Source organism: Adiantum capillus-veneris, chromosome 9, assembly GCF_014529385.1.
Source record: "Adiantum capillus-veneris isolate H3 chromosome 9, ASM1452938v2, whole genome shotgun sequence".
NCBI classification, from domain to species: domain Eukaryota; kingdom Viridiplantae; phylum Streptophyta; class Polypodiopsida; order Polypodiales; family Pteridaceae; genus Adiantum; species Adiantum capillus-veneris.
In genome coordinates, this window is record NC_140939.1 from 8,630,132 (window position 1) to 8,656,776 (window position 26,645).

The window sequence follows — 26,645 nt, forward strand, 5'->3', positions numbered from 1 at the left end:
AAATCTGTATTTACAGCTCACAGACGCGTAGTTGCGAACCACATCAAAACTGACAATGCTTACACTTAATTTAAAGAGCAAAGAGAGAGGAACACAATGCAAGTTTTGGATTTGAAAACAGATTACCCAATCATTAGCAGCGATGATTACAAGTTGGAGCAGCTCCTAGCTTGAGCGTACGTTTTTTGAGCTCTCTTCTTCTTCTAAAGATAAGGCTCCTTTCACATTAAAGTTATTGACCTTTATACCTAGGGCATTCTAAATGGCTAGTGGCCGACTCACATGGACCTTTACAATTGTCATGACAGAATTACAACTCAAAGAATTGACCTGCTACTCTAGAATTAGGATTTACATAGAGTATCACTACACTAGCTCGGACAATCAAGAGAGTACAAATGTGGTGTCCAGCTACGTTTTCGGCCTGGTGGACATTCATTTGATCTGTCCTCAAACACACACACTCTCTCTCTCTCTCGTTCTCTCTCTCGTTCTCTCTCTCTCTCTCTCTCTCTCTCTCTCTCTAAGCAAGCAATTTGAAATTGTAATAGGGTGGAGAAAATAGAAGGCTCCCTCATGGGTGATAGTCCCTCTAAAGGCACAATTCTGGGGCCTTTACTTGCCTAACGTGGGGCCCATATGCTTTTGATTTTCTTGATGTGCATCAAACATGCATAACAATGCCAAGTTTGGTGACTCAATCTATTTCTTAGAGGGTACTCCAACCACCCTCCATATTCTTGATACTCCTTCTAAATTGGTTGCTTCAAGTAAGATGCCCGATTGGCATGCGCTTCTCTGTGTGCACCACAATATCCAGTTATGACTCCAACTTGTGGGAAATTGTGTTAAGCGATGAAGGGCATCCAAATTAAATGCCCTTTATAGGGACTATGGGGAGTCCTTGATAGTTATCCTCTCTCTCTCTCTCTCTCTCTCTCTCTCTCTCTCTCTCTCTCTCTCTCTCTCTCTCTCTCTCTCTACAATGAGGTGCTACAAAAGCGAATGTAGCTACAACCAAAGCATGCCAAAAAAAAATTTCTCTAACCAATTAAAATTAGGGCACACTTAAAACTCTTTGAGTTTTTAGGTCATAATTTGAAGTATGTTAGTATTTACTTTAAATCTTGTAAAATTTTGCTAGTTTACTTCAAGATAGACTTGGAAACTACCCAAGATTTTTCACACATTGACCACAACTCTCTCCATCTCTCTATCTCTTTGTCCAATAGGAGCCACAAAAGTTGATGTCTATGCCTCCCTCCCTCCCTCCCTCCCCCCCTCTCTCTCTCTCTCTCTCTCTCTCTCTCTCTCTCTCAATGACGAAGTTGGGCTTGTGTGCGTATGTCGCACGTGTCAATGCAAGGAACTTGCCGATACACCGCATGCGAGCCACAAATGGCTCCAAGCACACAACAAGCCTAAACTAGCAAGCTCAAAGATGGCGTTGGTGTGTCACTCACCGCTCTACGCTTACTTTCATGGAGGATTCCTCGCCGAGAAGAAGAGGGAGATGCCATTACGTTGCGCTCAACTGCCTCACCACCGTCATGCCGCCGCAATGCTCGATCGCACACACACTCTCTCTCTCTCTCTCACGCATACACACACACAAGGAGATGAAGAAGAAGAAGATGGAAATGGAGCAAGAGCACTCTTCAATTGCAAAAATGAGAGAATGAGTGAATTTTAGGTTTAGTTAACTTTTATATGAGCTCACCCCATTCACACTTGGGTGCCCATGCTTAGCCAACTAATCCCTTGAATGTTCCAGTTAGAGTGCAACCTGTCATTGGCGATCACTCTTACCCTTTTCCTATTGGACCGACAAGCCCGGTACCTGACTCTATAAGTAAATAATACAACGTCCGTCGTAGGTGATAGGGTATTCGTGAGCCGTGAGGGTTAACATGCCCCCCTTTCTGATGTAGATTTCGTCCTCGGAAGCTATTGAGCTGAAGCTCGTTTGTCGAGGTGGAAGAGCATTTGAGATGAATGTCCTTAACCTTCTTTAGTCACTGCAAAATCAAACAACATTGGCACAGTAATTGCATTCTCATAGGCGATTAAAAAGCATATGCAGTTGTAGGCAGACAATTTGATTGGTAACAGAATTTTAAACCATTTGTCAGCAATAAAGATTAAATTTCAATATAATCAAATACATAAACAAATGTAAAGGTAAAATATTAAACAAGTATGGGATCGTTAATTTAACGACCGAGAGGCACTAAAGATCGACTATTAATACCATGGGTAAGCTTCTCAATTTTCTCTGGTCAATTAAGTTGTTTAATCGCGAGAGCCAAGTATTTCATGTTCGAGGGCTGACTAGGGGTTATACCTAGAAGACCTTGTAGTTAAGCTACGATAAAAGGAATTTCTCATGAAATCATCGCCTGAATGATTACTTTTTCTTTGACCCCCCAAAGTCTTTTCACAGTGATTCAATTTTGATGTGTGCGCTTATTTTGTATGCCTTGGTGTTTTTGGTTTTCAAGGAAAAGCGCCCACATTGGGAAACTCTAGGGATCTAGTACCATAGGTAATACATGTGAGTGAAGTACCAAATCAAGCTGAGATTTCTCTTCCAGCTTAAGATTTTACACTATGGCACTTTGATTTTTTGTTTGTTCGTTTTCAGCATTTTAATTTTGTAACTTTGGGGGGTCAATAATCACTGTTACACCTCCCCAGGCTCATCACACTAGTAAACTCCCTTTATAATACTTAAGCTAAAGGTCAATAGGGATTAAGCCCACTAGAAAGCCCTAGTACATTTCACACAATGCTACCTAAATCGCATTAAGAACCTAAGTAACCATTGATAGTTAGGAAGGCATTCCCCATGGTAAGAGAAAATCTCTAACACCTTGGTCAAACTACCTTAGTCGGGACTGCTTGATTTTTAAACCTAGACAAGTGATTATGACAAAAAATTACATTGAATTTAATGTTTGGTACTAAGCAAATGCACTAAATATTATGCTACCAATCACAATTAGAGCAGACAAACATGGATGCAAAAAGATAAGGGGCAATGCTAATGGACAAGAAACACATGTTTGTGTTGATGGTCGCGCTTGATTTGAAGAGTGAGTCGATATAAAGATTCCATGAAGGTCCAAATCCTAACAATAGCAACACGCTCTGTACACACTAAGAAACACAAAGAGGCACATCAGTGGGAAAAAGGAACTTTGAAAATCACTCAATTCTAAAACAAAAACACTCGTATCGTACTAATTCTACCTACCCTCCATCACTCGAGTGATGATGATCAAAGGTGTTTTATGGCATAGGTTTCTGTTTCAGTGTACCGGATGCGAATGTGTAGGCCTGAGTCAATGTTTTGACTTTTATTGTGCATACTCGTTTGCTAATTGCTCTTGCTCTTTTTTTTTGTGTGAGTATAAGTATTTATATATGCATTCCCTAAGATTGGTGATTGAGAGGTCAGGGAAACAAGGTTGAGAGGGGAGTGAGTGAATGATGACTGTCAGCAAACACTCCCACCTTCCTTCGGTAGATCATATCGTTTGAAATGTGCTCGTCACCCTTTGAAACCAACTGATCAAGTTGGTAACAGGTAAGGATTTTTGCCAATAGTTTTCTATTACCTTAGGTGCCTCATCGAGTTGCAAGGGTGGTAAGGTACTCTCCCAGGATCAAACTTGAAGTGGTTCATCAGGTGATTCTTGAACACTGGGAGGTGTGGATTCCTTTGTAGCTTCATGGAGGTCCACTATTGTAGGTGGAGGCTATGGAGAAGATTTTACCTCTATGGATGCATTACATGAGGAGCTAGAAGCTTCATGGGACTCCCCCCTTCCTGAGCTAGGTGGAACAAATTGTTCTTTCTTAGCTTTGGAGCGGGTGTATAGCATTCTGTGATTTTTTTCTTTCCGCGATTGTTAATTTGTTTTGGAGCTATAGGATTGGTCTCACATGGGTCAAGTGACAAGTAAGAACACAATCTATGTTTTGGCACCCAGATTTGATCATTTCCTTTATAGTAGCCTTGGGCTTCCAATAGTCGTTTAGAAATCCATCGCAACATTTTCTTACTTTTCTTGGAGCGAGTGGTACGTTTCTTACAAGGGTTCTGTTTTTTAGCACTAGCTATGTTTACTAAAGAATATTTAGGGACCCACTTGTATTTTTTATTCGTTATATTAGGATGAGTCTTGTCAGAAGTTATATGCATTGCTTCTAGCATATTTAAGGGTACGAGTGGTGGCATTTCATCCCCCTCAGGTGTTACTCAGGTCGTCCCTCTGTTTCCCCAAGTGTCTATGGTTGCTGCTAGGTGGACCCAATCCACATTGTCCGACTCAATCATCCCAGGTAGGACATCCATATAAGGAGAATCTTCCCCAACATCAGTGTCCGCTTTACACGTGTAACAATACTGCAATGGGGCCGAGTGAACTCTGGTGTTAGATCTATGATCAATTATAAACCTATTTCTTAGAGGATGTGCTCGACTAGTCACAAGATCCACGAGATTGACAGAATCTTGGAACTGCAAGTAGACATGGTTTTTAGACCAGTCATGCACCATTTTTGCTTCCCTCATGAAAGGACGTCCTAAGATCATCTCCGATGCCATAGTGTGTTTGGAGAAATCCATAACAATGAAGGTAACTCTTATTTTATGTCCAAAAACCTTGATCTTGAGATCTTCTAGCATACCGATAGGTTTAACAATAGACCCATTGTCCATCTTCACTACTATGGTTGTGGTCGCAAGGTGAGGTCTTCCCATAGTTTCCCATCAATTTTTAGTCACAATGCTAACCCCAGTGCCACCATCAAGGATTCGATTCACAGTTAATCCCTTAGTAGTGATTGGTATGGTCGCATTGGATTCATCACCCTCAAAGTATTGTCCCAACTTGTTAACAGGTATTTCTATAACAAGGTTCTCATCTAGGTTGGGTTGTGGATCTAAGTGTTCCTCCTCTATTGGTATCTCCCCAACTCCATCCATATGGGCAAATTGTGGTAGCCCAAACATCAGTTCTCCATTGAGGAAGGCTCGAAGATCTGATACTAGCTCAGGGTCTTTATATAGTTTGGACATGATGGTGGTTCGAACTTCTGAAGACATGAAATCCATCAATTTGGCAATGTTTAACGGCACCTTTTGGACTTCAGTCCATTGACGTGGGAAAGATGGGATCTCCATTTCTTTGATAGGATCAAGTAGTCCCTCTGTAAACATTCTTTCCATCAAGAAGTGAGTACGCCCACTTTCCCATGACTTTAAGTCACTTTCTTCTTGGATGACACTAGGTATGGCTAAGGGTCTATGGTCTTGGTGAGGTTGTTGTTGCGTAGGGAACATGGTGTTTGTAATATGGATCTGCCTAGATGATGGTTCTAGATCCCTTTGGGTATCTTCTACCAAAATCCTTAATTGCTTGACTCGCTCAATCTCCTCTGTAGGGTTTGGATAAGTTCCTATCTTCTTCTTGGATCCTGGCCATTGTGGCTCATGAAGATCTTCTTTGTTGGTTTTTATCATAGTGGTCATTTTGGTCTCCATGGTTTCTCCTGAATCAGAATCCTCATCAACATCGTTCATATATACGGGGTCGTCACCAGTCCCTATGTTGGTCTTTGAACTCCCTATGTTGGTCTTTGAACTGGGGTCTGACTTCGCTGCTTTTTGCGATCTCTTTCTTTGTGTTTTCTTCTTTTTCTGAAATTGGGCAATTGATGCCGCGTCTCTTTTCTCAAGAATATAATTTTGTTTTTGGGGCATCGATCATGTGAGTACGTTTACTGGTACCACGGGTGTACTTGGTGATGGCTCCTCGATAACTTCAATCAAGGCGTGATCTTCAATGCGTTTGGATTATTTGGACATTGGGCAATCAAATGATCTATGCAACATCGATTACACATGAGTATTGGCATTGTAGACGTGCTCGCTTGATTGGTTTGCATTAGTGTGGTGTTCTTTTGTAGCCTAATAGGACACTCGGCTACACGATGTGGACCTCCACACTCATAGCATTGAAGAGGTGGTCTCTTAGCAGTGTAATTGATATTTTAGCCTCTTGCCGCAAGAGCAGCTACTTGATATACAGGTTTGACTTGTCCCCAATAATCCTCCATGTAGTATTGTGGACTTTCTTCAAGCACATCCATCCCATAGACAATATTAGGATCTATATCTTCCTCATAGCCTTTCAAACAAGAAATAGATGACTCACAACCCACTTGATTCACATAATTGATTCTTGAATGTGGTGGTTCTGGTCCTAGCACTGGAGGTGGTAAAGGTGTTCTTTGAACAACATTTTGGGTCCTAGGTACCATGTGTCGTGATGTTTGTTCAAGAGGTGGGGCCGGCATCAATACAGGCACTTGAGGTATTGCAATTCCCATTGAATGTTACTCTAAAAGTAGGGCATTCACTGGTACTATGCGGTCTATAGCATATTGAGCACCATTGCTGCTCCCTTCTTGGATACATATGATTGTTTTGCGGAGCACGATTGTCTCTAAGACTCTCTTGAATAGCCTTGGTGAGATTTGCTAAAGTCATCTCAGATATCTTTGGCTCCTTAGCAATAGGCTTTAGGGTCATTGGCTGATGCCCCGATGCTTGTGAGCTGACACTCTTTCTCCTTGAATCATTAAATTATCCTCCAATTGGATCGCATTGGTGGTGATTGCTTCCCAAGTGGTGATACCTCTAATGACTAAGCCATTGTAGATATCCTCATGTCGTAATCACCTAATGAATCTATCAAGCAGTTGGTTATTGTTGAAGCGCTCATTTGGATTACATCAAGAATTCAAATGCTTCAAGTGACTTATAAAGTCTCTCACCGACTCTCCTTCCTCTTGTTGGGCTTTCTAGAGCTGAGAGGCTACACCCCAAAGTACTCCCTCTTGTATGTATTCTTTTAAGAACAGTCTCCTAAGAGTAGGGTAAATCATTTTTTCTTCCACCCTTAGGGTTCTATACAAAAATCCCCAGCCTTTCCACTTAAGGTTAGGCTTAAATCATTGCTCTTATCCAGGTCATTTTGTTCTCCCAGAGAATTGCATATTTGTTCAAACACTTTGATATGCTTTCTCACATCCCCGTCTCCACTAAATTTTTGTGTGAGCTTGGCTATTTGTACTGCCTTACTTCTAGGTTCTCTATCAGGCGTGTTACGCATATTCTCAGTGATAGATTGACCGATAGCTTGAGAAAATTTTGCCAAGTCACCTAAGTGAGCAAGCACCGTGGGTGAAGGTGCTCCAGAGACTACATGTGGAGTAGGTATTGGCATTGGGATTCGCGCATAGGAAGCCCTTGGGTTCCACGTTGGGTACGATGTTGTGCCAGGTGGTGGTCCAAAGTTCATATGTGTGGCCATAGGCATAGCAGACATCGGATGCGACATGCTAATGCTAGCCGGTATAGTCCCATGGAAATAAGAACTTGGGTGTTGTGGTTGTGGAGCATAGGTAGTTGAAATAATGGGAGGAGTAGGGACTACATGAGTACGAGGACCCATGGGTGTATACGATTGGTACACACTTGTAGGTACTGTTGCACGCATTGAGCTACCATGCTTTACTAACAAATGAGGTCCATCCGTGTTTCTCGGCATGCCCATCATTGGGATAGGCATGGTAGCCGTGGTGTCATCAAGGGAAAGATGAGCTAGACTTGGAAAGGTGAAGCTATCACTTGTGGGCTCAGATTGCACTGAGACCCCTGGCGAAACAACATATGGAGGATCCATCGGACTTATCGAGGGAGTCTCCATTTGCGATAAGGTCGGTTGTTTAGCCTTTCCTGTATCCAAGAATCTCATGAGACCCGTTGAAGGCATGTTGATCCCCTTGTTCTGTCTATCTAACTCAATGACCCTATGGATGACCTCACAAACTCTTTGTTGTTGATCCTCCACACTAGTAGCACCCATTGTGGATTGTAGGACATCTAACCAATCCACGTGATAGGTGTGACCTGTGTATAGGTCGGTCAGAGTTTCTATTTGTAGTTCGTACTCCCAGTTCTCATTTAAGAGCACTCCATCTAGGATTGAGGTGCTAGGGGTGTCCTTTGAGCTAGATGCAAGGGTAATGACATAGGGGTGTCCTTTTAGCAAGGATATTGACATAGGGGCTTTCTCTTTTAACTCTCTTCGTTGCTCCGCCTTGCGTAAGCTCTCAATTTCCTTTTCCCTCGCTGTAAGGATATATCGCTCAACCTCTTGCACTTTGGCAAGGCTTCTACCATCGAGTAATATGATCTCGGAGGGAAATAACTGTGAAGAGTCAGGAGGTGCAATGAATGAAGTATTCACGTGCACATTCTCTAAGGGTATAGGGTCTACATTGGTCATGAATGGAGAATTTACTTCCCCACCCCCCTCATTTACATCATTAGCTCCATGTTCGGAGCGAGTGGCTCTACTAAAGGTTTCCTTTAGGTGGCTAAGCACGCTCGGCCCGGAACGCGGGCCCATGACATGCACGTCTTGGCTTGAGCTATCAGGATTAGGCATTGGGAAACCCTCCATGACGTTGTAGTCAGAGGAAGAGTCACTAGCCGCTATGTTCGGGTCTTGGTTTGTACTACCTTAGGTCCCCGCCAAGGGCCCGAAACCTAAAGTAGGTGGATATTGAGAACTCGCGTAAATCGAAATTCTCTCTAGTTGCTCCGTCTCTAGTACATGACCAGAGCGCAGATGCATGTGCCTTTGGCACCCTACAAGCGTCGGTGAATAACCTCGAAGGTTAACCACTTACCTTTTTTAAGCGTCTGTTTTCACTCGTATTTTTTACGTTTTTTATGTTTTTTAATGTTTGATTTTTTTTATTAAAGTGTGTGATAGCTTGAAACGAGCGTATCACTTAGAGGGTCGCTATGTGCTTTATAGCACAATTTTCGGGCATCTGAAGTTTTGTTGGTCCTCAAAAAATCAATTTTTAGCTACGTGTGAAGCTAAAATTCGTTATTATAAAAGGCGACTGAGGCCTAAGCCTGAGCGTGAGCTTGGGCTTGGGTCTGGGATATATTCCCGATCCTAGTCCTACCTTTAATTTTTTTATTTTATTTTAAAGGATAAGGTCGCCGCGGCCTACGCGAGAGCACACACACACTCTATCTACCTACTTCTAACTAATACACCTACTGTTACACACTAACACACTCTATTAACTCTCACAGATCTACTTCCTACTTACTGTACACAGAAAACTAACAACCTTAGTACACAGAGAATAAACACAGTACCTTTGAAAACTCCATTAACAAAGAAAACTAACAACCTTAAAACACAGAGAATAAACACAGTACCTTTGAAAACTCCATTAACAAAAAAAACACACAGTATAACACCAAATCCGTCTTCTCAACACATACACCCTCCTTCCTTACCTTTTCTACAATAGAAATTGCACCACAAAAGAAGCACAAAGTGCCATTCAAGCTTAGTGTATGGCATTCCCCGGCAACGGCACCAAAAATGTGCGCGTATGTCGCACGTGTCAATGCAAGGAACTTGTCGATACACCGCATGCGAGCCACAAGTGGCTCCAAGTACACAACAAGCCTAAACTAGCAAGATCAAAGATGGCGTTGGTGTGTCACTCACCGCTCTACGCTTCCTTTTGTGGAGGATTCCTCGCCACAAAGACGAGGGAGACGTCGCTACACCGCGCTCAACCGCCTCACCGCCGTCGTGCCGCCGCAATGCTCGATCGCACTCTCTCTCTCTCTCTCACGCATACACACACACAAGGAGATGAAGAAGAAGAAGATGGAAATGGAGCAAGAGCACTCTTTAATTGCACAAATGAGAGAATGAGTGAATTTTAGGTTTAGTTGATTTTTATATGAGCTCGCCCCATTCACACTTGGGGCCCATGCTTAGCCAACTAATCCCTTGAATGTTCCATTAGAGTGCGCCTGTCATCGGCAATCACTCTTACCCTTTTCCTATTGGACCGACAAGCCCGGTACCTGACTCTATAAGTAAATAATACAACGTCCGTCGTAGGTGATAGGGTGTCCGTGAGCCGTGAGGGTTAACACGGCTACATGGGAAGCTAGAATGTGGAGCACAACAAGCGAGAGTGCAATGTGCTCGGATGCAGTTCGTTTTAGTATCAAAACATCGAGCAAATGCACCAAAATTTCCTCAGGTAGGCTACATGATCATATGTATCATCCATTTTTTGCAACCTCCTCTTATGGATGATGCATAGAGGGATATGTTGACCTTGAAATTTTTAGTCTCTTTAATAAACCTACCTTCGTACCGAGTTTTTGAGGGCTCAAGAGTCTCTCTCTCTCCCTCCCTGTGTGTGTGTGTGTGTGTGTGTGTGTGTGTGTGTGTGTCTACAGTGGTGAGAGCAATGTTTGAATATTTTTCCCCCAAAAACTTGGCAAATCTATAGATGATAAATTTTAGAGGTAAACCGACTAAATTTGAAGACTTCCAAAAGAAAATTCTCTAAATTTTGTAGGCTTTTTGACCATCATATTAAACATTAGAGGTAAATCTAATTTTTTTTAGATTACACTAAACCTAGTTTTTCTTAGCATAAGGCGAGAGGCGTCTCTCTCTCTCTCTCTCTCTCTCTCTCTCTCTCTCTCTCTCACACACACACACACACACACACACACACACACACACACACACACACACACACACACACAAATGCGCACACACAGATGTCACTTTCATCTTTGGCTTAATGTTCTGAGAATGGATACTTGCTGATATTTAACACTACATGGATGGTAGGTATAAGTTAAAAAGGTTTCAAGTAGGACATGGATAACAACTGATAGGTTTGTTGACACCTGTAATACATATTCAAGATAACAAATGTGTTTTGTTTATATGGATGCAAATGAGGATTTTATCTTTACTTAGGATATTTTTGGCTAAGCTGATGTCCATCACTGTCGAACTTGGCCACTTTCACTTTAGTATAAGTTTTGACTATGTTATGTACAAAACATTAGAATGATACCTCGTTATCATTATGATGTACAAAAATGCTAATCATTGTCCTTTGTCTAAAGCCATCTATCTTTTGAATTGTTATGATCTTTTGTGTATAAGTATAGGTCTTAAAAAAACAACACATGCATCCTAAACACAAGGTTCTCCTCCAAAAAGTTGGGAAACCAGAACACTAGATTTGGAGATTTTTTTCTATAGGCTTTGATGGACCCACCATCTATAATTCCTTGTTAGGTTGATAGGTGTTAGGTCGTCTTTCCTTGTCTATGGATCGGATTCCTGCTCACAGCTATTGTAGTCTTTAAATTTGCTAGTTTTAGGTTGCAGGTTAATCCAAAATTTCTTATCCTTTTGTAATTATTTTGATTCTTATAATTTTAGGAACATTTAACCTATAAACGAACTACTCTTGGATGGATACTTTGTGTGAGGACTATCTATAGAAACTAGTTAAAGCATGGAAAAATTCTACGACTGACTATGAACAACATCCATATTATTATCTACTGGCTAACAAAGCCTTAAAACTCCGACTTGAGTATAATCCTCTCTGTTAACATTGTCACTTATAGCTCCGATGAGACTCATGGATTTTTTGATATGATACAGCTCTTTGGCTTCAGACTTGACTATTCTATTCTCATCAACCTGATGAGGCAGTAGGCCCATTCTCAATGGGCCTACTGCTGATTCATTGAGTATGGTGCATGGGTTAGTCAAGTGTGTGTGTGTGTACGCGTGTGCGTGTGTGCGCACGCACACACACACATGTACACATATATCAATTTCATATGTGGCCTACTCTTCTGAGAATGAATACTTGCTGATATTTAGCACTACATGGATGGTAGGTATAAGTTAAAAAGGTTTTTAGTAGGACATGGATAACTACTAATAGGTTTGTTGACACATGTAATTCGTATTCAAGGCTAACAAATTTGTTGTCTTGTTTTATGGATGCAGGTTAGGATTCTATCTTTACTTAGGATCTTTTTGGATAAGCTCTTGTCCATCACTATTGAACCTGGCTTATTTCACTTTAGAATAAGTTGTTCTTGACTATCCTATGTACAAAACACTAGAATGATACCTCATTCTCACTATGATGTACAAAAATGAATCAGAGACTAAATTGTTCTTGTGATAATATTTGTCCTTTGTCTAAAGCAAGCTGTCTTTTGAACTTCTTTGTTCTTTTGTGTATAAGTATAAGTCAAAAAACAACAACACACACGTCCTAACCACAAGGTTCTCCTAGAAAGCTGGGAGACCAGGACACTGGATTTGGTGATTTTTGTCTATAGGCTTTGATGGACCCACTGCTCATAATTCCTTGTTAGGTTGACATGTGTTAGGTGGTCTTTTCTTGTCTATATATCAAATTCCTCCTCACAATTGTAGTCTTTGACTTTGCTAGTTTTAGGTTGCATGTTAATCCAAAATTACTTACCCTTGTGTAATTATTTTGTTTCTTTTGATTTAAAGAAAATTTGACCTATAAATGAACTCCTCTTGGATGGACGTTTTGTTTGAGGATTATCCATAGAAGCTAGTTAAAGCATGGAAAACTTCTACAGATGACTATGAATGGAATCCATACTAACAAAGCATTAAAATTCTGACTCATTGAGTATGGTGCCTCGGTTAAGACGGGCACACTTACACACACACACACACACACACACACACACACACACACACACACACACACACACACACACACACACACACACACACCACACAACACACACACATATACACACATGTCACTTTCATATGTGGCTTACTAATCTGAGAATGGATATTTATGGATATTAAACACTAGATGGATGGAGGTATAAGTTAAAAAGGTTTTAAGTAGGACATGGATAACAATTAATAGGTTTTTTGACACCTGTAATATGTATTCAAGGCTAACAAATCTGTTCTCTTGTTTATATGGATTCAGGTTAGGACTCTATCTTTACTGAGGATCTTTTTGGCTAAGCTATTGTCCATCACTATCAAACCAGGCCTGTTTCACTTCAGAATAAGTTGTTCTTGACTATCTTATGTACAAAACACTAGAATGATATCTCATTCTCACTATGATTTACAAAAATTTATCAAAGACTAAGAGCCGAATGGACTGCTTTGGAAAGCACACCACTTGGAAGTTTTTGAAGTTTGATCAGGTTGTGGACTATGCTATGCAATGTATGGAGATAATTGGAAGTGACAGCTCATCCATCAGGTTTATGGTTGCGGAGGTATGGCCTGTTGAAGTTGGTGTCAGTTTGACAGCTATGCAATGTCATATGTTTCTTTACAGTTTTTGGACCAATGGTTGAAAAGCCTAGGAAGATTGAAGCATGTGGAAATTTGTAAAGATTGAACTCGGGACCAGATTTTTCACCAAGATCTGATAGCTCGATGATTAGAGTTGCAGGCCGCGTTTGGCAGTCAAGTCAAGTTGGCCAAAAATATGGAAAAATTTGAGAGTTTTTGAAAGTTTTTTTGGAAATTGATGGGGGCCTGAAGAGGATATCTACATGAAACAACTTGAAGGTTTTGCGCTAAAGCATGAGAAGCCAACACGGATAAAACTGTTGTGTAGAATCAAGAAAGCTTCGTATGGGTTAAAGCAAGGTTCAAGGCAATGTTACATCAAGTTCAATAAGTACATTCAATCCCAAGGTTATGTATGGAGCTAAGAGGAACACTGCTTGTACACGAGGAGGTTGAATGATGGTTCCCTCATCATTCTAATTTTGTACATGGATGATATGCTCATAGCCGAGAAGTCAAAAGATGACATTGCATTTCTCAAGGATGCTTCAAGCAAGCAATTCACTATGAAAGATTTGGGCGATGCACATCATTTTCTTGGTATGCGTATCAAGAGAGATTGTAAACGTGGTATACTTGAACTCTCATAGGAAGAGTATATTCACAAGGTCTTGCAACGTTTTAATATGCAAGGAGTGAAATCATTGAGTGCACCAATGGCCGCATGCAAAAAACTTAGCAAGCATGATTGTCCCAAATCAAATGCGGAAAATGTAGAGATGAAAAGGGTGTTGTATTTTTTGGCATTTGGCAGTCTCATGTTTGCCATGGTAAGCACACAACCAGACACTGCATATGCAGTGGGAGTAGTCATCAAGTATATGGAAAATCCAGGCAAAAATCATTGGAAAGCAGTGAAGCACATCTTGAGATACATCAAGGGCTCAGCTAGCAAGTGATTATGCTTTGACAACAGTGATGCATCCATAGTTGGACACACTAATTTGGATTATGCGAGTTGCATGGAAACTCAAAGATCCACATATGGCTATGTTTCCTTGTTTGATGGAGTGATGGTCTCTTGGAGATCATGTCTCCAGAATTGCACTTTATCTTCTGCCATTGAGATGCATTAGGCAAAATTTGGACTCACAAAGGGGCCCTTTAAGGAGTTTGACTTTACCTCTCTCTACCAAAACGGGCACATGGATAAACTTTTGCAAACAAACTCCAAAGTTGGCGGAGGTTTGACAGTTAGAATGTCCTCTTGAAGCTCTATCTACTGATATATAGCACTCCATGAGATTCCTCATATTTTAGAAGATTCTTTTTTTTATTCACTTAGATTCCGATAGAGTTGTCACATCATAGGTGAATAAAAAAAAGAATCTTCTAAAATATGAGGAATCTCATGGCGTGCTATATACCAGTAGATAGAGCTTGAAGAGGACATTCTAACTTTCAAACCTCCATCAACTTTGGAGTTTGTTTGCAAAAATTTATCCATGCGCCCGTTTTGGTAGAGAGAGGTGAAGTCAAACTCCTTAAAGGGCCCCTTTGTGAGTCCAAATTTTGCCTAATGTTGGCCTTCAAGTGGCAGCTTGTTAGGTTTCATGTAATGGAATTTGCCTATTCAATTTGAGAATAGCGGAATTTAATGAGAGTACTTTCAAGAAATGATTTTGTGAGCATAGCGGGTAGACATAATTGAAGATAGCAACATAATCATAGCAATTAGTTAACTTGGCATAGACAATACTTTTGCAAGAGAGAGAGTTTAGAGAACATGACAACAATTGAGGACCGGATTTATGTGGAGCCGGTCCCCCCTCCAATAGGCATTTGTATTATGATTTCTCCCATAAAGAGAGACTTGTTACAATACAGTCTTTGTGTTCCTTGTGACCTAGGTGATGCCATGAAGATGGAAGGCTTCATGCACCACAAACATAACATAAACTTGAAGAAAGCTTTAACTATCCCAAGCCTCAGTCCCAAGACCTCAAACACCTTCGAAGGTGGAGAGAGCTAGCAGGGAATGAGGGTAGGGAAGAGGAAGAAGAAACATTTCGTAGGAGAAAGAATTAGTTCCTCACTTATCATACTCTTGTTGCTAGCATACATAATAGCATAGTAATGAAGAAGAAGGAGATGGCAAGCCTAAGCATTGAAGCATGGCTCTTGGTTGGATTTGCACTCCATAGCCAAGAGTGTTGGTGTAGGCTCTCAACCTCTACTTGCTTGGAGAGGGAGCTCTTGCACTTTGCATATCACACAATGAGAGTGCTTGTGAGTGTGTGTGGGTGAGTATACCCCCTAGGCACCCCCCTAGCTTGCTTGGGTCGACCCCCCCTTGTAGCTCATGCCTGAAGCTCATTGGACCCCTCCAGGCCTAGCCAATCACAAGCAGGAGCCATTACAAGCAACATGGGTAGCCTTGGGACAAGTGTCCCCCTTTCCCCTTTGAGAGAGAGGACTTGATAAATGCTAAAACAATTAGATAATTCATGTAATTTATCATTGGACCCCTTTGAAGCGTAGCCAATAGGATTTAAGCAACACATGAAGGTAACATGGGTAGGGGCCTGACATGTGTCCTTGCTGCCTCTTCAAGATGGGCTTCCCTTGTGTGTGTGAGTGGGTGTTCTCTCTCTAGGCCCTAGGAAAAGGGCTCGCCCCCCCTCTTGTAGGAATGCTTTTGACTTTTAGGTGATCAAGCACCTTACTCACCAAGCATGACAAAGCACTTGAACTAGGAGGGGTTCCCACAAGCATCTCAGGCAAGCTTCTCAAGGCACCTCAAGTATTTTAATCATGTAGCAAGTCAAGCACCTCAAGCATGGAGCCAGTTAAGCACCTCAAGCATCTTAATCAAGCACCTCAAGCATGAAAAACACCTCAAGCATGACAAGCACCTCAAGCAGGACAAGCACCTCGAGCTTGGGCCGGGTTCCCACCTCAAGCTCAACCCTAGCTTACTTAAGGTCAAAAGGACTTTTACACACATTTATTGGAGGTCTTCAATGAAGCTAACCCTAAGGTCTTATGCTCCATTGGTTAGCCTTGCTCTTTGATAGACCATCTCCCTTTTGGGCCCCTTTACATTGGCCCCGTGTTGAGATAGATCTAAAAGCACATACCTATATCTTAACACTTGTTCCCGTTTATTCTCCCACATTAAGTGATCAATTTAATATGAGAAAATCATTTGGGTTAGTTAGATATTAGATTTTATGACATTACCTCTCTCTTGAAATCATAGTCGTCCTCGACTATGAGGTAGAAGAGATAAAGTCTTAGTCATTAGTCAATCGTACTTAGCGGGTAAAGGATCCCTTTTTACCCTACGACATCTTTCCAAGATGGATGACTAATCCATTTGGTGCTTGGGAGACATAGCTGCCGCAAGCATGTCTGATCTTTAGTCCATTTCATTCTCCCAAAGTAGAGTGACAAATTCTACTTGGTGTTTGAGAGACGTCGTCATCACAAACATGATTCTAAGCATGCATACTAGTTAAATTTGTGCACAATTAAAAAGAGGACTAGTCATATAAGACAAAAACATGAGTTATTTAAAAGAAATTTGTACATTTGCTTACTCTAATGTAGCATTGTAAGCATTGACAAGGTTCATACTATCCTTAAGTTGTACTCCTTGCATCCATTTAGCATTTTCAAAAGGATAATTTTTGAACTTAATAAGATACCGTCGGATAATCTTACCATGTCGTAGTACCTTGTCTTCATGCCGAAGGATAGCTTCGGGTTGTAGCACCTCTTCTTGGTCTTCAACTTCGGGAGGGTCTTCAATAATTGGTTCAATTGGTGGCTCTCCTTTGTAGGGCTTAAGTAAGCTTACATGAAAGGCATTGTGTATAAGCCAATGGTTGGGCAACTTGAGTTGATAAGCCGTCTCATTGATAGGCTTCAAGATTTGGAAAGGACCATAGTATCTTTTTGCTAGTTTAGCATAATACTTTTGATGGCCCGTAGGATTTTTGCCCGTCGTTTGCCTTAATCGAGCCTTAGGAAACTTGAGTAAGACCCAATCATTTTCTTTGAACATTAAGGCTCTTCTGTGCTTATCAGCAGCAGATTTTTGTCTTTGTTGAGAGATGGCTATAGCCTCCCTAATCTTTTGAAAAGATTCTTGTAGGTCACGGCTATACTCATCGGCGGCGAAGATCTTCCCATGTACTTTCAGTAGCAAGGGACTTTTAGGTCTTCCTTCTATGATCTCGAAAGGTGCTTTGCCCGTAGAAGTATGTACAGTATTATTGTGGGCATACTCTACTAGCGGTAAATACTTTTCCCATTGTGAGCGTTGATCTACTTCGGTAACATAAGTCTTGAGTAGATCGAGTATCGTAAGATTGGCTATCTCACTTTGGCCATCCGTTTGTGGGTGATAGGCCGAAGAGAAATTCAATCTTGTTCCTAGATTTTCAAAGAGACCTTTCCAGAAATTACTGGTCATTCTAGGATCTCTATCTGACACGATGGATGTGGGTAATCCATGGTGTTTGAAAATCTGAGATATGAAGAGAGTTGCCATTTGATGTGCCTTAATAGTCTTTTTGACAGGAATAAAATGTGCTTGCTTGCTAAACCTGTCGACTATTGTCCATATTCCTGTATTCCCATGGATAGACTTGGGTAATCCAAAGATGAAATCCATGGATATACTCTCCCATGGTGAATTTGGAATAGGCAATGGCTGGAGTAATCCAGGTTGCTTCCCTCTATCATACTTGGTCTTTTGGCATACTACACATTTTGAAACATACTCTTGTATGTCCACTTTCATGGTAGGCCAATAGAAATACGTCTCTACTCCTCGGAGAGTAGGTTGAATACCTCTATGCCCTGCATATGGAGGAGCATGGGATTCATACATAACCTTCTCACGAAGGGAATGGGTAACACATAGCCTATTGCCGTGGAGAAGATAACCATCCTGCAAGGTGAATGGTTCCTCTTTCTTCCCCAAAGCAAGGGCTGACATTATGTCTCTAAAGTCAGGGTCAGTAGCATACTCATCTATCATAGAGGATAGATCATTGTGAGTAGCTATAGACACCGCATTAACTTTTGGTCGTCGTGAAAGTGCATCGGCAACTTGATTGTGCTTACCAGCTATGTGAGCAATATGGAAATTAAATTGCGAAAGAAAATTTGCCCACCTCATTTGTTTGTCGGAAAGCTTGGTTTGCGTCATGAAATACTTGAGACTTTGGTGGTCGGTTCGTAGGATAAATGGAGTCCCCAATAGGTAGTGCTTCCATGTGTCTAGGGCATGTAGAACAGCTAAAAGCTCTTTCTCATAAATGCCCAAGACTCGTTCATCACCATTGAGCCTTCGGCTCTCATATGCTATGGCATGCCCTTCTTGAAGCAAAACTGTTCCAAGGCAATCACCACAAGCATCACATTGGACCTCAAATGGCTTTGAGAGATCCGGAAGCACGAGGACTGGTTGGGAAGTAAGCTTCTCTTTGAGTTTTTCAAAAGCATTTTGCTCCTTAGCAGACCATACAAACTTAACGTTCTTCTTGGTTAAGTCGTGTAGTGGTCCTGCTACTTGAGAGAATTTTGCTATGAAGCGTCTATAGTATGCACACATACCAATAAAGCTTCTTAGCTCATGTAGATTCCTTGGGTTAGGCCATGATTTTATTACCTCTAACTTTGATGGATCCATACGAATACCATCGTGAGAGATAATATGGCCTAGATATTGAATCTCTTGAAGGAAGAATTCACTTTTCTTTTGGTTGAGAAAAAGTTTGTTCTCCCTCAAGGCTTGAAAAATCACTTGGAGATGTTGCTTATGTTCCTCCAAAGACTTGGAGTAGATGATGATATCATCGAAGAACACTCCAGTGAATTTTCGATATGGTCTAAAAATTTTCTCCATCAAACGATTGAACGTAGCTGGTGCATTAGTCAAGCCAAAAGGCATGACTAGATATTCATAAAGACCAAATGTTGTGCGAAACGCGGTCTTTAAGATATCCTCATCCACTATCCTTATTTGATGATAGCCACTCTTAAGGTCAATCCTACTGAAGTAGGTAGAGCCTTGTAGCTTATCAAACAGATCTTCTACCCGAGGTACGGGAAATCTGTTTTTGATAGTGATATGGTTTAGTGCTCGATAGTCCACACACATACGGTATGTACCATCTTTCTTTTGCACTAAAAGGACTGGAGAACAAAAGGGAGAGGAACTAGGCCTCACCATCCCTTTGTCTACCAGCTCTTGTACTTGCCTCATGATCTCCTCTTGTTGAGCTTGTGAGACTCGATAAGGAGGTTTGTTAGGCGGTGAGCTTCCTGGAAGGAGCTCAATATGATGGTCATCATCCCCTCGTTTTGGAGGTAGGTCCATAGGGATATCATCGATGAACACATCTTGGAATCCTTTTAGAAAAGTAGACAAGTCTAACTCTTCTTGATTCCTATCATTTTCATTTGATGAAACATTATTAGCTTTTAGAGACTCTTTGACATAAATCATGTACGCAGAAACTGAGCTCTTCATTGATTTATCAAAAGAAAGAGGATTTACAAGTGGAATAGTGCGACCACGCTCACTAGCATCTATATACATGTTCTTTCCCCTGTAGGTGAAGTAAATTCTCCTTTCAGGGAACTTCATGTTGGCAGCCATGCGATCAAACCATGGTGCCCCTAGGATAACATCCTGATGTTGGAGGGGAGAGATGAAGAAGTCTTCTTTGTCGACATAGCTTTGGACATGAAGCCTCAACTTCCCAATCAAGGGAGTAACGGAGGCTTGTTGTCCCTTGAAAGCTGCATCAGCTGTTACTATATCTCCCATCTCAAAAGCTTGAATGCCCAACTTGGTGGCCAACTCTATTGATATGAATTTGAGAGTAGAGCCAGGATCAAATAAGATGAAGGCATCATGCTCTCTTACCTTTCCCCAAGCATAGGAGAGTGATGATCCTTTGCAATGAGCATCCTCTTTTGGAGCTTCGATGGTGGAAGCCCTAGGAGTCTCATTGCGAGTATTCTTCTTGGGGCAAGAACAATAGCCATGTCCTTGCTCCCCACACTTGAAACACTTATGGTCCTTGCGAAAAGCTTCAAGCTCTTCAGGAGAGAGTTTGTTTTTACCTTTGTAAACTTCCTTCTCCTTGGACCGATTGTTGTTGTTGTTGTTGGAAGTGCCTTGGGAATTATTTTGAGCATTGGATTTCCCCTTTGCATCATTTTTATCTTTGTTTTCCATGGGCTTGACATTACGTCTAGCCCCTTGATGGAAATTGATGCGTGAAGCAACCATGGTGTGGTGGATTACTTCGATAATAGTACCGGGCCGTTGAGAGTTGATATATTCGGCCATCTCTTCAGGTAATCCCGCACAGAATTGTTGTCTTTGCTCGGCAAAGTCTATCTTTTGAAAGACAGTAGCTTTGAGATGTAAATCCCAAAACTTATCTACATACTTGTTGATAGACTCATGAGAGAGGAGCTTCAAGCCGCGCCATTCGGTAAGAACTTTATCTTTAGTATCGCTTGGAAGAAATTGCTTCATGATGGAAACTCGTAGAGTTTTCCATGTCTTTGGGGCTTCTCCATTGCCAAATGGGCTCGCCCACCATTGACGAGCTGATTTTTGGAAGTGCATAGCTACATGGCGTAGCTTGGAGGATTCTGTGAAGCCCTCGTCCCCAAAGGCCGCATCAAATTGCTGGATGAAGGCCAACACTTTGTCGGTAGCACCAAAGGTGCCATCGTAGGTGAGAAAAGAGATACTCTTTCCTCCCTCCTTGAACTTCTTTAGCTTTTGTGACCTTCGCCATGCAGGAAATGATTTGCGATGCCCTCCCCTCTTGTATTCTCTAGGAGAATAGCCATAACTTTCATCGGAAGAGAAGGAAGGTGAAGAAGAAGGAGAAGAGGGTGACCTCTTCCTAGCCCTTTTCTTCCTTTGTTTCCTCTCTTGCCTTTGAGAGTGATGAGGAGAAGGACTATGGGTTGCTCTTTTCCTCTTGGGAGGAGTAGGCGATCGTCTAGACCGCCTTCTTCGTGGAGCCACATCTTCAGAAGAACTTAGACTTTCATTGCTTTCTTTCTCTTTGGATTCCTCCTCTCGAATGGGAGAGAGTCTTCTTTTGGGGGTCTCTTCAAGAGGCCTCCTAAGCTCTCTCTCCTCTTGGAGAGGAAGGGAAATTCCATAAGCACGAAGTTGTTGAGTAACTTCGGCTTGCAAGGTAGGGTTGCCCATAGCTTGTTGCAACCTAGTCACAAGATAATTCACAAACATGGGAGCATCATCATTAGCACCTTCATGTGCAAAATCAAAGCTATCAATGTTCATTCTACTCTCTTGATTATTGTCAGCCATGATACCAAAATTTTATGTATGTACTTAGTGTATGCTTTGGCAATTCAAAACCTTAGTTGCCACTCCTCTTAGCCTTTGAAAATCGGCTCTTAAGTATCTACACCCATGGCTCAAAGTGGTTAATTATAGAGAATAGAGGAGTAGGTCTAACATAGCAGAGTTGCCAAGGGCTAGCTCCTTTCGGACTTCTTATGGCTCAATAATGGTAAAGCCGTAGGCAAGTCTAAAAAGACTCCATTATTAAGTCCAAAGCTCCCGAGGTGTGCACCATCCCCCACATAGTGGGCTTAACAAAACCGGTATTAGATCCCAGTTCCACTTACTCTATTATAATTAACAACATCAACCATTTATAGGCTACTTAAGGACCTCTCTTCTTAAGCAAGAAAAGAGAAACCAAATGCTCTGATACCAATGTAATGGAATTTGCCTATTCAATTTGAGAATAGCGGAATTTAATGAGAGTACTTTCAAGAAATGATTTTGTGAGCATAGCGGGTAGACATAATTGAAGATAGCAACATAATCATAGCAATTAGTTAACTTGGCATAGACAATACTTTTGCAAGAGAGAGAGTTTAGAGAACATGACAACAATTGAGGACCGGATTTATGTGGAGCCGGTCCCCCCTCCAATAGGCATTTGTATTATGATTTCTCCCATAAAGAGAGACTTGTTACAATACAGTCTTTGTGTTCCTTGTGACCTAGGTGATGCCATGAAGATGGAAGGCTTCATGCACCACAAACATAACATAAACTTGAAGAAAGCTTTAACTATCCCAAGCCTCAGTCCCAAGACCTCAAACACCTTCGAAGGTGGAGAGAGCTAGCAGGGAATGAGGGTAGGGAAGAGGAAGAAGAAACATTTCGTAGGAGAAAGAATTAGTTCCTCACTTATCATACTCTTGTTGCTAGCATACATAATAGCATAGTAATGAAGAAGAAGGAGATGGAAAGCCTAAGCATTGAAGCATGGCTCTTGGTTGGATTTGCACTCCATAGCCAAGAGTGTTGGTGTAGGCTCTCAACCTCTACTTGCTTGGAGAGGGAGCTCTTGCACTTTGCATATCACACAATGAGAGTGCTTGTGAGTGTGTGTGGGTGAGTATACCCCCTAGGCACCCCCCTAGCTTGCTTGGGTCGACCCCCCCTTGTAGCTCATGCCTGAAGCTCATTGGAACCCTCCAGGCCTAGCCAATCACAAGCAGGAGCCATTACAAGCAACATGGGTAGCCTTGGGACAAGTGTCCCCCTTTCCCCTTTGAGAGAGAGGACTTGATAAATGCTAAAACAATTAGATAATTCATGTAATTTATCATTGGACCCCTTTGAAGCCTAGCCAATAGGCTTTAAGCAACACATGAAGGTAACATGGGTAGGGGCCTGACATGTGTCCTTGCTGCCTCTTCAAGATGGGCTTCCCTTGTGTGTGTGAGTGGGTGTTCTCTCTCTAGGCCCTAGGAAAAGTGCTCGCCCCCCCTCTTGTAGGAATGCTTTTGACTTTTAGGTGATCAAGCACCTTACTCACCAAGCATGACAAAGCACTTGAACTAGGGGGGGTTCCCACAAGCATCTCAGGCAAGCTTCTCAAGGCACCTCAAGTACTTTAATCATGCAGCAAGTCAAGCACCTCAAGCATGGAGCCAGCCAAGCACCTCAAGCATCTTAATCAAGCACCTCAAGCATGAAAAACACCTCAAGCATGACAAGCACCTCAAGCAGGACAAGCACCTCGAGCTTGGGCCGGGTTCCCACCTCAAGCTCAGCCCTAGCTTACTTAAGGTCAAAAGGACTTTTACACACATTTATTGGAGGTCTTCAATGAAGCTAACCCTAAGGTCTTATGCTCCATTGGTTAGCCTTGCTCTTTGATAGACCATCTCCCTTTTGGGCCCCTTTACATTGGCCCCGTGTTGAGATAGATCTAAAAGCACATACCTATATCTTAACACTTGTTCCCGTTTATTCTCCCACATTAAGTGATCAATTTAATATGAGAAAATCATTTGGGTTAGTTAGATATTAGATTTTATGACATTTCAGGCCCGTGGCCGGTTTGGCCGGGTACTTGTCCATTCATTCTATTATTCTTTGATTATAATGAGAATAAGGAGTGTGATACTTTTGTCTCACTAAGCTCCACCAAACATGTTGTGTTCTTCTCCTTCCCTCTCTTGCACTCACCTCCTTTGTTCCCACACGCATCAGTGTAGCCATAGAGCTGCAAATCCACACCAGCCCTATAAAAGAGTGCATAGTCCAAAGTAGCATTCACATAGCACAAAGTGTGTCTCACTGCATCCAAGTGTGGTTTCCTGGGAGACTACATAAACTCACTCACCAATCCAATTGTGTTTTTCAAGTCTGGACGTGAGTAGTCAAGTAGATCAAGCGATCCACAATCTTCCTATACATGGTAGCATTATCAAGATCTTGACCTCCATTATTTTCCAACTTTAAATTCTGATCTAAGGGCATTGTATTTGTCTTACAATCATCCATACCATACTTTTTTAACATATCCAAATCATATTGCCTTTGTGATAGCCATACATCTTCTTCTCTGTAAGTAATTTCAATGCCCAAGAAATACCGCAAGTCTCCCAAGTCTTTCATATCAAACTCTTGCATAAGTAGAGCGTGTACGCCCTTTATTTCAACCACATTATCACCTCCAACAATCAAATCATATCGCCGTTTTGATAGCCATACATCTTCTTCCCTGCAAATGATTTCAATGCCCAGAAATACGACAAGTCTCCCAAGTCTTTCATATTAAACTCCTGCATAAGTATAACGTGTACGCCCTCCATTTTAGCCACATTATCACCTCCAGCAATTAAATCATCCACATAGATACATATTACCACAATTCTTGTCTTATTCTTTTGAACATACAATGAATGGTCTGCAACATACATCTCAAAGCCCAAACGAAATGAGGAATTTCACAATCCTCTCATACCAAGCTCTACATCCATTTGTTTCAACACCCATTTTAATGCGGCATCCACTACAACAAATACGAATGGTAGTCATCTTAGCTATGGAGCTAAATGTCTCCTCATAATCAATACCATAAGTCTGTGTATAAACTTTGGCCACAAGTCTTTCCTTGTACCTGCTCACATTGTCGTCATCATTATGTTTTATTTTGTAAACCCACTTAGATCCAATTGCCTTATTTTTCTTTGTTAATGGCACAAATTTCCATGTTCCATTTTCATCAAGTTCAACCATCTCTTCATCCATAGCTTGCCACAATTTGCATCTTTGACAGCATCCGCAAAACATGTGGGTTTTATTTCCTCTATAATCTTTGCCATAAATGCACAATGACGAGACACATAACTGTTGTAAGTCAATCTTGACAGGATTTCTTTCTATTTCTAACCTACATGGTCCAGGATCACTTCTAGGTTTCCTATTCCCTGCTTGCATTCTTCTTGCACCCAGAGCCTTCACAAAGGGTATGCCAAACTATTCATCCAAACTCTACTCAGAATCACTGCTATCGACATCATCATAACCAACACTCAAATTTGGCAAGTTAGGGCCATTTTCAACTTTTTCCTTTCCTTTCCTTGATACAATTGAAGAGTTCATAGGAATCAATCTTTCACATAACCTGCCACTCCATAGATTCTCACCATGACTTGCACTAGAGGACCCTTGCGGCCCACTCAAAACTTGTGACTGCACTCCTGATTTTTTTTGCAGCCACATTCTCTCTTACATCAGCCTCCAAATTATCTTTTACATCAGCATATCAACTTGCCATTTCATAAAAAACGACATCCTTGCTCACCCTCCCTTATCCTTGACAGGATTGTAAAACTTGTACCCTTTTTGCTCAAGAGAATAGCCAATGAACAAATATTTTTTTGCTTTTGGATCAAGCTTATTTCTTAGCTCATCCGGCAAATGCACATAAGAAATACATCCAAACACTTTAAAATCTCATACATCTGGTTTTTGGCCATTGAACTTTTCTTCAAGTGTCATATCCTGTACTGCAACAGTCGGGATCCTATTCATAATGTAGACACCTATAGCAATAGCCTCATCCAAATAACAATGAGGCATTTTTTTCTCATTCATCAATGCTCTAGCCACTTTTGTAATGTGCTTGTTCTTTTGCTCATCAACACCATTTTGCTGCGGAGTACACCTACATGAAAATTGCTTGAAGGAGGGTTGAACCCACCCCATGAGGGTAAGAGGCCAACACTTTACCATCAAGTTATTGACCCTTGTTGTGTATAACAAGGAAAGATAGGCTACTTGTGTTGAAAGGAAAACTAAGAGGAAAGGGAAAGCTTCAAACTTAAAGGAAGTAGCTTCACCCTTCCTTTTCACTTCTTGGAGAAAGGCAAGTTTTCCTCCAAAAATTCTTTTTTCCTCAAGGAGATAGCTTCGAAGTGAACAAAAGCCTTTACAAAAACGATGGGTTTTTGTGGATAATCATCAAAGGTGTTATTACAAGAAACGACAAGTGAAGCGCTCAAATTCTTGCAAGGCGAGGCTCGCATGCAATGCAAATTGCGGAGCATACAAAACACAAAGACTTCAATTTCTCAAGGTACAAGTTGTCATTTTTTTCTCTCTCTTTGCATTAGTGTGTGTTTATCGTGGCTAGTGAGGATATCCCACCTACACACACGTTTGATTTTGAGCACCTAGATCAAAATCAGGGCACCACGGGTGTTGCTGACACTAATATGCATGATGATGATGATCTAGGAGATCATGGGCTTGTAGATATGGCTTCTTTCAAGACTTTGGAACATCACCAAAGCGTACTTGAAAGAAACCTCTCTGCATTTAATACAAATGCTACCAATCTTACGGAGTTACTTGTGAAATTTATGAATTCATAGATGACTCAAGGAGCCGCAAGTGGCAAGGTTCAAGGGAACCAAGCTCGCACGACTCAAGGAGTCCAAGAGACAAGTGCTGTAGAAGATGCAGAAGGTAGCAATGCATTACTTAAGAAT